Below are 14,578 nucleotides of genomic sequence, written 5' to 3'. Positions count from 1 at the left end.
GACATCTCTGCGCAGCTCTGCAGAATGACCTTGCTCTGGCTCGTCCTCTTGCCGGTCCCCTGATCCAAATGAACTTTGCTGTTTTGGACCCGACCTTTTTTTGAGCGGATGCACCGTTGCTCAGCTCTAAACCGATCTGACGGTCTGTCTCTCTTGGTCTGTAATTGTTATTTGAGATAAGAGTTTTTGCCCTGGAAGGCAGATTCAGTATTTTTGGAGCAGTCTCATGCTTCGCTGGCTCATTGCGTCTCGCGGCATCTGGCAGGTAGACATGCGGTGATGTCATGGTTGACATTTCAGCAGGAGTACGCAGCAATCCCTCAATAGGTGCCTCACCTCTGGACCTGGACCCTCGCTACAGTATCAAAATAAACCCCATTTTTATTGCTGTAGTTATTTGGTTTGTATGCACCTGGGGGCTTGTACTCTCGCTCCTGGTCCACACATTAAAACTTCAAATACATCTTCTAATGTTAGCCAAATAATTTACTCAGTAATTTTACCTCATAAATGCCTCTAATAAATATCAAGTGAAATGATTGTTTACATTTGAGGCAAGAAAATGGTCATAAATCTTACATTTGTGTTAGTGGTTGACCTGTGGAAACATTCCAGTGACAAAATTCCCTTGAAAAGCAGCTAGTTTAAAAAAAAAAAAAAAAAAAAAAAAAAAGATGTTTTCCAGATATATTTAAGGAAATAATATCTTATTGGGAAAGATATTGTACGGTCAGACTATTAAATGTTTTGAAATGACATTTTTTGTAACCTGGAAGGATTTTACCTTTTGAAAATTGCGGCTTTTGAAAATCTCTCGGACTTAATTTCAGTGGTTTACTTCATAGGCTGTGTATTTGTGTTAGAACATTATTTGGGTCACATAGGCTAACTAAGATAAAACCAAAAGATGTATCCTGGAATTCATTCAAAACTGTAATTTGTTTGAAAAAGTAATACATAAATAAATCAATATTTTGTAAATTTGACTAAAAGACAATTGCATTGTTAATTGCAATTATTTCTGAGATAATTAATTGTGCAGCAAAATTTGGAATTGTTACAGCTTTAGCTTGCCCAGTGCTCTCACCAGCACGCACGCACGCACGCACGCACGCACGCACGCACGCACGCACGCACACAGACAGACAGACAGACAGACTCAGTGAATGAATGATTGATATTCCTCATGCTGGGCTCCAGTGGATTGACTGAGCTTATGACTAGTTTAGCCTGTAGTCTTCTGCGTGATTGGCAGCTATAGTTTCCTCTCTGGATGGAACAGGACAGGCGGGGGGATGGGGGGGGGTACCAGTGGCATTTTGCGTCTCATGACGTGTCACCTTGCATTATGCTGCATGCATCTCAGTCACTCATTTGATATTCCACTCAGAAAGACTTTGAGTCACAATAAGAGTGCAGTCAGTCACCATTGAACTCATTGTAAGCCAGTTTGTACCATTTTGAAAGCCTCACCCATTTCATCTTTTTAAACTAACGGAAAGTCAAATATCAACTCTGAGATTTGACGAGTGTTGCAGTTGACTCTTGTACAGGATCGGTGGACTAGCACAAAATTGTATTACTGCACAAACATGTTTTTGTTTATACCCCGAAAAATGAAGTGATTGAAGCAATGTGGTGACCTCTTTGTGTGTGCTTCTTGATCCACTGTCATTTGTGAGCACTTGGCAGGAAAGTTATTTACTGTCTTATGTCATCAAAAGTGCAACAGACCACTGTCGCGAATCCCGGCTGGTGCCATATTTTCACATAGAGCTTAAATCCTTAGAGGTTTTGAAAGACCATTTAGCAAATCTAAAGAAACTGCCTCAAAATCACCATAGTTTAAGTGGAATACTGTGTTATCCTCTTACAAAATAGTCCAAATGAATAATTCCACAATTGACGACCGTTGTCTCACATGATTCATAGCAGCCGTCCGTTCGTTGCATTAAACATTAATTTACTTATTTTGTGACATCTGACATATCGTGAGACCAATATCAGAAAATGTAGTCATGCAGCCCTACTGTCCTGACTTTACAACACACTTTTGCTGTCACTTTGTAAGAAGTTAGAGCATGTGACATCTTTGTTTTAGTTTTTTTAACATTTCCTTGTCCTTCTCCTTCACTGAGGATAATGGACAGTGTATGATACAGCCATTAGCCTGTCACAATGGAGCTATCTCATATTCTGGAACTGCGTTCCCTCCTGTTATGATCATTTTCATGCTATCTCGGGCTCCGGCTTTGTTTCCCGTCTCAGAGGGAACAGCTCGCTCCAGTCTTTACTGCTCCGTTTTTTGTGCTCACTAAAAAGCTTTGCTCCCAACCAGAAAGCAGCGTAGCATCACAGAGGAGCCCCCCCCTCCCCGGAAAGGGAAATACTTTATAAAATGAGAAGTACATTTGTTGTGTAAATGACCACATGCTGTAGGATATTTAATCCTGCCTGCAGTCGATCCCAGTCATGTGACTTGACCTAGTTCTGTCTGCCTCCCTCTGCCCGTCTCTCCTCTTTTTCTTTCGTTCTCTTTCTCGCTTTCTCCCACAGTCTTCCCTGCTCTCCTCTTCTTCTTCCTCCATCACTCTTTCACTCTCGTCTGTCCCGCCCCCCACTCCTTTTCCCTCTCTGTCTGTATTTCTGTTCCTTTTTTAATGACTGATCCAAGGTTTTTTTTTTTTTTTTTTTTCTGCTGTATTTTTATCTCTAACCAGATACCCAATAACTCTGTCCTTGATTATGTACTGAAGACAAACCAATTTGGACAAATAAAGCTATCTGTCATGTCTATGGTCATGGTACGGAGGAGGTGACACTCACACAGAATAATGTTTGATTACTGAAGATGGGAGTCATCTGTCCTCCTTGGCTTCCTCACGTGTTTTTACCCCCAAGACAGTTATGCAGAATCATTTCTGCATAACTGAAATGTCAGCTGATGAATATCGAGCAGGTCGGATTTTACCTTTTGCACGCAGCTTTTATTTCTGCTTTCATTAAGCCGCATTGCGACGGGTCTCCTAGATATTTTCTTCTTTGGGTTTTCTTTTCTTTGCGCCTTTGTTCGGGCGTTTAGCGACACTAAAGGCACAGTACACAATAAATGTTCAATAACCTGATTCTGAAGATGCTGCGATGCAATTAAAGATGGATACTGTTGTTGTTGGTTTAGTGCCAGTACAGCTTTTGTTGTGCTGCTTTCGTCTTGAATCCTATTGTAACTTGGCAGTAAGTAAAACAAACGTGATAGGTATGACGATCCAAAGATGATGTAATTATGTGTCGCACATTCCATCATGACATGTGAGCCTTTGTCAGACTTTGCTCTGGTGTTTGATAGCGTAGACCAACTTCTTATTGCCCTCTTTTATTTTATATTGTTTGTGTAGTGGAAATCCTAATACATATGGATAACCCCACTGACAATTCACATATTCTAACGGGGCAAATCAGTGCTCAAACTGCAGGGTTTCCCGCAGAAAATTGTTAGTTAAGGTGGTAGAGTGGGCTTAGCCGCTAAATATTCAATTTAAATAATATATAATTAATAAATAACCAGCTTTTCAAAATAACAGTTGCAATGTGCAATTTTAAGCTCAGTAAACTATTTAAATGTGCTATAACAGTGTTACTTGCATGGCTCCCATTATCCTCCGTGACACGCTCTCGTCCACTTCGCCTGACAACAACAAACTAACAAACAAACTCAGCCCATAGCTTCACTCACTCAAAGCCTATAGTATGCATGAAATAAAATCCGATCACGTAATTTCACTGCGTAGTGTTTATAGCGTACTATAACCGTAATAGCTTGTAATGATTGAAAGGCTGTGTCCACACGCGAGGGTGAAATGGCGATTTATTTATTTTCGACAATGTAGTTAAGGGGCTAGGCGTGTCTTGTTTAGGCGGCCGCCTAAGCTGCAAAGTGCTGCGGGAAACCCTGAACTGTATCCCAAGACTTAAGTTGCTTAGTCACCCTCAAAAAAAAAAGCGCTCTAATCTGAAAAGCTGTCCCTTTTTTCATAAATGTAGACATCTGACTCAGACATCACATTTCTTCTTTTAATACTTTCTACTTTTAATAATTTCCTGGCAATTTGAAGGAATGTTCTTTTCTTGAATCAGAGGAGACCTTCTCCAGTCCAGCCAGTCTGCATGTTAAACATTGTGTGCATATTTAAGAGTACTTCCTCACCTTTGTGTTTGGGACTTGTGATGCCATTTGCCACATCCAGCTTCACTTTAAAATATACCTTGCAGAAAGATGAAAAGAGCCAGGCAAATTATCTTCAGCTAAATATTGCTGTCACATATGCACATTAAAAGAAAAGAAAGTGGTAAATTTGTTTGTGCTTTGCAAAGTCTGGCCTTTGGATCTGAGAACAGGATAGATGGTAGGTACGTAGCTGAATGGATGTCCCTGTAGGAGCAGCTGCAGCCTGCTTGGCACAGTCCCAGGTGTAAAGATTTGGTCGCCTCTTGGAATGCGTGGCATGTATCCATTCCTGAAAAGCACAAGAGATCACTCAGGCTTTGTAATAATACTGTGACCCATAACAAGCCTTGGCCTCAGCTGTCTCACTCTACCAGTGAGCACTTTACACTCCACATGTGGGTGATTTTACACATTGATTATTTCTATACAGTACATACAAGATATTGTCACATAACAATGGGTTTATACGCTGGTCCAGCCTATTCATCTCTCTGCAAATACCAATTAATGATGGAGCCTGGGTGTTGGAGATTTCAATGTCAAGGCTTTGTGGAGGAAAAAAAAAAATTGTTGCTTTTGTTTTGTGTGCAATTACTAGTTCTGAACAAATTAAAATGAAGATGTCACTACTTTTTGATTTGTTCCCCTCTTCTATAAATCCAGATTACTAAACTGTGGCACAGAACACCTCGTGAATCACAAACTAGCATTGTAAGCAAGGTATTCTATTCGCAGCTCAAGGCTGGACACCTACATTATCATGGAGGAAGAAGTCTATTTTCCCCCTTGAATGGTAATCTAAAAGAAATGATTATACAAGATTGATTATTATAATCACTGCTGTCGAGTTTTTGAAGGTCGGACAGAAAAGAAATGAATGAAGGTCTGTTATCAAGAACCTTTTTGCAGGATTGGCCCATTCAAGAGTAATTATTTTACTGCTGACTTTAAAGGCTCAACTCCTTTTTTTTTTTTTTTTTTTGGATGCATTGCATAATTTTACATTCATAAGGAGTCAAAGAGCAAGTTGATTCGTAGCCAGAGATTTCCTGGATCTTCTCAACTTTGTGCTAATGACTCTAGGATTACTTTGGCCTTTTGCTTTTCTGAAACTACCTCAGATGTTAAGTTTGGGGGGAAAAAAAATCAGTGTAATTTTCTTGGTTATTTTCTTTAAATATGTTTACAGACAGAAGTTTATGTAACAGTGCGATAACCTATTTCATATTTTTAAAACCTTGCTTCAGTCTCTAACACTCTGGCCCAATAAATACAGTGCATGGTAAAAAAGAACGAAAGAAGTAAAAGTAACGTCTTGTATTGCTGAACTTCCTTCACAAACCTCTTGCTTGGATGCCAGGTGGAAGTATGTTTATTTTTAAAGTATAAGAAAGGGCTTCTTCTCAAGGTACAGCAGTCTAAAGCCAGGTCATTGATAGGGGACCTGCAGCGTTGATACTTAAAGGTTTACTCAATGAGAGAGCCCTGTTGTCCCCATTCTTTATTTTGGCCTCGCTTCTTCATTCCAGACTTTGACATTGCTCTGTAAGCACCGTTTTCCTGTCCAAGTCCTTTGCAGTCCAGCCTGGCTCAAAGTCATATGGCGATACTGAATCGGAGGTGTGCACTTTACAACCAATTTACTGCAGATTTAAAATCCTGGACAGGATTATTTCAATATTTTTCCCTTCTCGAGTCTACTCCCCTAATGGAGCTTTACAGTCAACAGGCTGGAAGCAACATTAAGGTAAAGGTAAAGGTACTTTATTTGTCACATACACGTACATGTAGCCAATGACAGCGCCCGGGGACCAACTCCAGATCTGAGCCAGTGCCTTGATCAAGGGCACTGCCTGGAGAACCAAATTAACGGTTTTGAATTCCCCAATCCATAAAACAATGCGTCCAATTTTAAAGAGGCATTTCAGCCAAGTGCACTTAATCCCTGTTTTTATGACTGTCCTACGAGTTGTCTGTTTTTTGTAATTCTTATTCGACTGTGTTATGAATGTTGGTGTTTTCATTGTCGTTGTCCTGGTTTTCAGTGAACACATTCATGCACAGCAGCTGCGGCTTCAGATGTTTTTAATTCAGCTTTTAAATTATGTACCACTCAATATAAATGTTTCACGTAACTCAACCCACAGTTTACCATTATATGTATATGTGGCTGTCTTTTAATTGAGCTTTAAAAATGCAGCTGTATTTCCATTTCAAACTGTGTCTAAAAACATAGGAATTCCTCTTTTATTTTCAAAAATGTTTTTTTTAATAATCAGTGCTAAGCGTTTGCTCGGCCCACCATCTGAAATGTGAGGATTTGCTGCTTCTGTTTTTTAAATCCCTATCAATTGAAAATGTGTCTGTTTTGGGTTTTATTAACCATGCAAATGCTGTGTCATGCATTTCTTAAGCAACCAAACATTTTGAAAGTACAGGTAAAGCCCTGCATTTCTTCCATAAGAAGAAAGAAAAACGCCTAGATGTTTCAGTGTAGTGAAGTGGGTCCGAATTTGAGCTTTTGTACATGTCGGCTTGAGTGAGACAGCATGTGCAGAAGGCCTCCTAACAACAACAACAAAGACGGAGAGAGTCGGCCTTGATTGGTGAATCTGGGTCAGAGTTATAGGAAAAGTTGTTTCGGAAGAGAAGAACAGAAGACGTGGGTGGCTGTCCTTCCTCCTGTTTTGTCCTTGGTTGTTTTGTACATATTTACATCCGCAGTACGTCGATTGAAGACTTACTAGGCCGAGGCAGCAGGAGGAGGTTAATGGGAGACCGTGCTCCTGTAGGGACGGGAGCGTAGGCGTGTGGAGCCAATTTAGCGGGCTAACAGGAAGCTTGCTCTGGGACCTTCCTACAGGACTCAGGCAGCCTGTGAGTGGGACACAGGTCGCTACACTGTACCACGCCTCACTTTCTGCCTCTCACGCTCCTCTTTACTGCTGGCGTTGCATTAGATTCCCCCCCCCCTCACACAGTATTCATTCACCGTACTGATGAAGCTTTATTTCAACATCAGTTGCTGGACGTAATACTCTTTGATCATTTTAAAATGTCAGCTTCAATCTAGGAAAATCGAGGCCATGAACTAAGACCAGAACCATATCAGATTGCAACCCTTAATGGAGGCTAAAAAAAATAGCAGTTTTGACGCTTGATTAAAGCAGTGCAATCTGTGGTGAATCCTACAAAATATTGGATGCATTGCCACCCGCGATGCAATTAGAGGAAGCGTATCAAACAAAGTTTTATCTCTCCCTTTTCTGAGGGTGATATTTCGGCAGCTGAGAATAGGCCAGTGTGCGCCGTGCCAGGGGCTGTTGGCATGGGCAGACAGTCTGTCATGTGAACGGCCACTGTCAAAATCAGCAGAGGGATAGTAGATTTTTAAATGCTTCTTTGTGTCCGTTCCCGGGGTGAAAAGGAGCCTCTTTTACCCTCGCTGCTCTTTCTGAGTCCAATCACACAAATTTGATTAGAGGAGTTTGCCTAAGGAGCTGCTCCGGCTGCTCGGCTGCACTGAGGCCCTTGTTCCCCTATTTGCCCCGGAGAAAGGTTCTGACGTGCTCAAGCAGTCTTTGAACCGGCCCCCTTTTTTTTTTTTTTTTTTTTTTTTTTCCCCCTCTAACCTCATTTACCACACTCTTTTAGTCCTGTCTCGTTCCCCCCCCATCTGTCTGTGGCTGCTCACCAGTGGCCTGCGTTTGGCTTTATCACATCACTGCAAGTGAGACAAATGGCTGTTATAAAAATGATCAGGAACCGCTGCTTCGGAGTCATCTAAGCTTAACCCCGGCACTGTGTAATGTTTTACACAGTGCATACATCTCTGTGGGAAAGGTGAACCTGAGCCACAGCCCAAATACTGTACATCCATCTGTCATTCAATATGGAGTCCTCCTTTTTTCCTTCAGCTCTACTTTGCAGCCGTTATGTTTGCAGGTGTATATCTGGAAGCACTCGAGTTTGGTTTGGGCATAAAAGTGTGTGTGGGAAGGCAAAGAAATCCAACCAAGATTAAAAAAAAATTCTACACCAACCAATCCAGTGACTCGTGGGGTTGGTTATTCACACCAGAAATTCTTTGTCAGTGGCGGATGTCTGCCGCAACCACAACCACACTTTCAACTCCAGTAGTTGTCTCCAGACGTGTGTTCTCTTTACAAGGTGACAGAATTATGTCTGGCTCTGCGAAAGTAGTCGTAACCTCCGGCGTCAACGAGGGCAGTGGAGCAGCAGCAGCAATAATATGATTATATATTTTCAAACTGAGAGGCGCCTACTGTAAGTCAAGTAGCTACAAAAATATATGTATCAAATAAGGGCCAAATTGTGTTGAGGTGATGGTTTGTGGAACCATGTATCATTATCAAAGTTTGGTGTGTCTTTTGCTGCCATTCAACATGTCTAGGTTATGTTGTTTGTTAAAAGAAAATATCAGTAGGAAACTGCACTTTAAAATGTCACTTTTATTTTAATGGTGCCTTTTTTACTATTAAATTCCATGTTCAGTTTGTTCAATAAAATAACGTTGGAAAGCAATTTGATGTTTTAGCAGAATACTGTACTGAATACTTTTCCTCATATCGTGAAGCCCTAGTCTATGCTACTTTTCACACGCCGTTTCCCTAACCTTTATGTTGCTCAAAGTAAATAAATAAATAAAAACCTGATTTAAATCAAAATAATTTACCATTTTATTTTAACTGGGATTTAAATTCAAATGAGTGGATTTGCATTACATTTTTTCGAAGTCTTTAAAAAAGTCTTTTAGAAAGAGTTTTGAGAACTGCCTATGTTGTAGTTTGTAGATAGACATGTGCTGCTCAATAATAAGTCCTAAAGTCACGGTTTTACAAAGGTCATCTTTGTCAGCTCTACCTTTTCTACAGATGCCTTGCAGTTTCAAATGCTACTCCGGGGCAACTGCCACTTTCATTATCCTGAGACTGTGTGAAAGTGCAGACTCAATTTCAGACAAAGTAGGAAGGCATGTTTTTTTTTTATAAAAGCGCCGTTACAGAAAGGTGCTCTTGTTCATTTCAAAAGCGCCTCAGTTTAGGTCTCGCAAAACACAGTGGCTTAATAAGTCATTCAATAAAGCTGTCCAGTTAAGCTTTTATTGCCAGCCCAGACCTCAAACAGCCGTTGGTTTTGTGACTTGCAGCTTGAGAAATGAATGCAAGTTGCAGATTTTAGTCTTCCAGTTAAGTGAGGACTACTCATAGCATCAAGCTCCTCGTCATTTTGTGAAAGTAACTTTTGCCGCAAGTGGTGTGGTTTGTTGTGGCTGAACCTGAAAGTTATGTCTTCCAGACAAGGTCTTCATGGGTATCTGTTTCTGGGGGGAGAAGGCTCAACCAGGTGAGCTGCCAGGGCGCCCCACACTTTTGCTTTAGTAAAGAGCAATCGTAAATGGTGGTTTGTTGAGCTGAACAAACAATAGGCTTTTCCCTACCCTGTCTAAAGGATATGTACACCAGGCGCTGCTAGAAAAAGCACCAAACCACCCAGGGAACAGCCTGTTGAAGTCAGGAAGAAGATGCAGGCCACACCGGTACTGAGAGGCTCAGGAGGAGTGTCTACCCTGTGTGTGTGTGTGTGTGTGTGTGTGTGTGTGTGTGTGTTAGTAATCGAATTACTCAAGTTGCTCAAGGAATCGTTTCAGCCCTAGTCAAGACAGTGAAAAGCAGGTTTATGTCTAAGCCCCTTGTATCCAGGTACTAGGGGCATCCTGTTTGGGGTGACTCATTATACCAAACAAAATAGGCAATTTGAATTTCAACCAAAATGTGTTTCTGAAAGAAAAGAAGGCGTGTAATGAATCCAGTTAGGCAGAGAAACATTGGATTTACATGCGTGTAAAATAAGTCCATTTTCAAGTACAGTAGTGTGATGAGCATCTAGGTATTGCCTCCAGTAATCTCCATGAGGTTTGCGCTGTTGTCATGATAGATCAGGCTTTGTTCTGGTTGAGATAAATAAAAGCTCCGAGCCATGTTTAAATTTGTCTTCTTTTTTTTTTTTTTTTCAAAATGGATATCATCTAGGGGGGAGGGAAGACAGTTTGCTGATTGAGCAGATATGCTCAGAAGCAGGTTGGATGCTTTCCGTGCTGATGATCGGATCAGAGAGGGACGCGGCGCTCAGATGAGAAGTGTTTGATTATCAGCTGATGGGTCCCGAAGTGTCTTTTGGCTACTGACAGAGAGCTCACTGAAGTGAAGAACGGGAAGAGTCGTTTCAGCACACAGGCTCTGTCAGAGTGGTAATTGTTGGTGTAATGAGACGGTGCTGCATGAGATTAGCTCTTTTTAGAGAAAAGCAAACATCATAGGATCATTAAGTCTCCTTCTTGATGCCTTTCATTTATAGGAAGAAAAAAAAAAAACTATCAAACACACAGCGTGTCAGACACACTTGCAAAAATCATTGACGTAGTGGTGATAACGTGCTCTTCATTATTGACTAATCTTCCAGTGATTTTTGCAATTAATCATTTTAGTCTATAAAATGTTAGAAAATAGATGGAAATGCCCACCACAAGTCCCCGGAGTTCAAGGTGAGGCCTTCTAAATTGCTTGTTTTGTCTGAGCTATAGTCAAAACCCACCAAAATATTCAATCCAATGACCCAAAACGGCAAATCGAAGGATTTCTTGCTTGAAAAGGGTTAGTATGGTTCATCAAGTATCTTGAATTCAGTCTTCTTTCACTGTCGAGTCTTCTGTCCTACGAAACAGAAAATCCAGTGAAATGGATGTCTCAAGGCCATGTGGGCAAACACTTGATGGACACTTGAGTCTTCAAGGCCAATACATTGGGAGCGTTGAACTGTCTAAAACGGGTTTTCTTTTCCCTCGTGTGGAGCTTTGAGGCATGCTGCACTACACCGCTGAAGGTGAATGGCATTCACGGCGCTGACCGTGGCGATTGATGGCTCCTCGGCTGGATCGTCCTTCTGCGCACTCTACCAGGACCTTACCCTCTGGAGACCCATGTGGGAAAAGCTTTTTTTTTTTTTTTTTTTTTTTTTTATTGCACCTGGGAGATGCATTAAGGGCCCAATGAACTTTAACCTTGGGCTTGATCACCCTGGCAACGCGGGACACGGACAATCGTTACCCTTAAAGAGAGCTCTGCTGCAATCCCTTAAACTCTCATAAATGCTTGAATGCATTTCATTCGAAAGGCTCGAGTTTGTGGGATCTTGTAAAGTCGGCGAGCACTTTGACTGATGAATCTGATGAACGAGAATAGTCTGTTAATGAAAATACTCCGCTTGCGCTCCTATCAGCGGGGTTTGTTATAACGGCAAATTTACGCACCTTTGTTTCATTAGAACCTTGTCATTAAACTTTTCTTTTATTAGCCTTATATCAATAAAAAAAAGGGGGGAAAAAAAGACCCTTCTTTCATTAGTGGAACATCTCAAAGGCTTGCCTTCATTAGCACAAGGTTGTAAATGCTGGATGCAATTTCATTAGCAGCCTATCTTTAATGAGGAAACCCCCAGCGTGTTTACATTGCTCCGACTCCCCCGTGATCGCCAGTATAAGGATAATGCTGATTGGCTCTGAGTGTGGGGGGGCGGGGGGAGTGTTTGAGCTTTTCCCTTGAAGATTGGATCATGCAGTTATTAAAGCCAATGAGATACTCGCTGCTTAGAAGTGAAGAGCAAGATCAAACATTACTGTAATCAAGGTCCTGCTCAAGTATACGGGCCAAGACGTATTGATGCAGCGTGATCGGGAAGACGTAATGACAAGACGTGTACCGACCTCACCGTTAATGACAGCAGACCCTGAACCTGCACATACACGTCGGAGCTGCTGCCGCGCTTTCATCACATACTTCAAGGCCTGAAAAGTAAAGCCCTTCACTGAAAACGATTTATGATGACAACAGGAAGAAAAAAAAAAAAATGTACATGCTTTTCAAAACCATAGTTTAAATTTTTTTTAAATATTTGGACACCTGTCAGGTAACTGAATGTTTGAATTGTGTAATGTAATTTATAGATCTGTGAATTAACAATGGAAAAAGCAAAGGATACTTTTTTTTTTTTTTTTTTTTTCTTTCTTTCCCAGAAGGGGCGGGTGAAATCCCAAGTGTTCGACCACCATACCTTTAACATCACTCTGCTCTGTCCCGTGTGAACCTTACTGCAGGTTTTTCTTTTGCTGCTTTTTACCGCTGTCTGCTTAGTTTACTCCTGATTTTGGAAAAGTCCGTTTTGACTGCGAGCCTGGGCTCATATGTTAATGCCTTAATGTTCAGTGACATTGCTCAGAGCTCTATACCATGTGTCATTGTTTGGCCTTCAACCCCTTTTGTACAACTAGGAATGTGCCATGTTCCTGGAGCATTGATTCATTTGGTAAAGATGAGGGGGGGATGTGGCTGATTGTAATAGATGGAGCAGGACTATTATTTTTTAATCAAAATTTTACAAGATTGTTCTAAGAAGAAACATGGAGTGCCTGCACCTCATCCATGAGTACTGTGATACTAACGTAGGAGGTGTACCTCTGGGGCGTTTTTTAGTGTACATTCTCAACGATTGGAGGATAACACAGCACCCTCAAATATTCTGGTGTACAGTTGATAAAAAGATGGAAGGGTTGATCGATTTCAATGTCCTTTTTGTTAGCTCATTTTGTCTCGAAAGCTTGGAAAAGACTTTTGAAATTGTTCTTTTATTTTAATTTTTTTGTAATGTCTATTCTGGATCATTATTATAGTTTGTATGCATGACGCAAAATGAATTGACTTCACCATCATGGCTGTTGAGTTGTTGTATTGGGAGTGATGACAGACCGAGCTGTCCACATTTTGGCTGATCATACTGAAATGATCTCAATTGATACATTGCACCCACACTAAGAGAAAAATCCAGTCATCTCTTAAGATGTTGTTTTTGTGTGGAATACAACATAGATACATAAATTGTCATCACATGCACTTCCAAAATGCCTTTACACTTAATCATACCCATAAAACTGCGTTTAAGAGTCGCTGCTGTTTTTAGTTGACATTTTCCCAACATGGGATAAGAACAATAGCTCTGTTATGCTTAGCAAACAGTGAGATGAAGCGTATGAGGAGAAACATTTTTGAGTCTACTTTAATGAGACGGTGAAAATGCCCTCCTCATCTGGTTTATTTAATTGATCATGTTTAGGGTGATCTCAGTCCGCCTGCGTTTGCTCTTGATGGTGCAGACTTGCTGTGCCTTGTCAGTTCCTGCTTCATCCGTAATGCTAATCAAACCTTTGAAGTATGCATCGGACATGATGCATTACCCCCCCCATTTCCTCACACATCCATGTAAGTGCACAGGCACATGGCACACACTCACAAATGCACACCCTTTATAAGCAAAGATATCAGCATCCCTTACAGCTGATCATGGGGAACTAATTCAATATCCCTTTGCCTGTTTTAAATGTCATTCTCTGAGCTCATCCGGAGTGACATGTTTTTCATGGTGGAAATAAAGGCGCTTTATTGGGCTCAGAACACAGTGACGGGGGTGGAGGGCAGGGGGGGTGGTTCCTCCACCCGCTGCTCTTGATGTTTGCCGGAAATCTAAAGGTCCTCATGAGGAATGAATAAAGTTTGGATTTGCAAAGATGTGCCGGTGCCAATGAGATCCACATGAGCTTACCCAGTCGATAAAGACAGCACGAGTCCTCCTCTGACTGGCTGACACACAAGCTAGGGGCTACAGTGTCAATCATGAAATTAAATGCCACCCATATGCCACTTTAAGTCTCATTATCCACAGGGATATTCAGGAATTTCAAAAGGCCGTCAGTGTAAGGGTTAGTGCTGCAGGGTCGGAGTTTGGCACGTATTTGAAATTTCTTGTTTAGTTTATGGTGCATTTGGCTCCAACTTTCTGGTACATCTGCCTCCGATGTTGAATATTGCTGTATTTCAAACAATATTTCTGCAAAACATTTCTACTGTAGGTTTATTTGTTGCTCTTCCTTTTTGCTGGATAATGTCAGTGACGGGTGAATGCTGGTGTGGAGGGGGTAGAGCGTACTCAGTTGCTTCATTGTGGTGGATAATGACTTCCCTATTGAAAATGACCCCCCGTGACCCCAGAGACAGACAGTAGGACGGCCTCGTCAAGCCCCTCGAGGCACCTCGGCCTAATCTGGCATTTTGCCCAAACAGAGCTGCTAACCTCAGTCCCCCTGCACTGGACGCTTTTTGCCTTCCTCCAGGCCAGCCTTTCCTAGTATTCTGCCGGCTCTGTCCACACTCTGGAGCCCTGGCCCTGGGTACAGCCACAAAGCTGACATGAGCAGTGGGCTGGTGAGGAGGTTGGAGTGAGGGC

General features: G+C 41.6%; 1 protein-coding gene across 4 annotated transcripts in view; it reads left to right on the top strand.

The window, feature by feature from the left end:
* rxraa (retinoid X receptor, alpha a) overlaps nt 1-14,578 on the top strand; it is a 115,215-nt gene that overhangs the window by 16,477 nt on the left and 84,160 nt on the right. The gene's annotated exons all lie outside the window — the stretch shown is intronic.

This window comes from Perca flavescens, chromosome 16 (assembly GCF_004354835.1).
Source record: "Perca flavescens isolate YP-PL-M2 chromosome 16, PFLA_1.0, whole genome shotgun sequence".
Lineage (NCBI taxonomy): Eukaryota > Metazoa > Chordata > Actinopteri > Perciformes > Percidae > Perca > Perca flavescens.
Note: the sequence above shows the minus strand (reverse complement) of the source record. Positions and strands in the feature narration are given on the sequence as shown.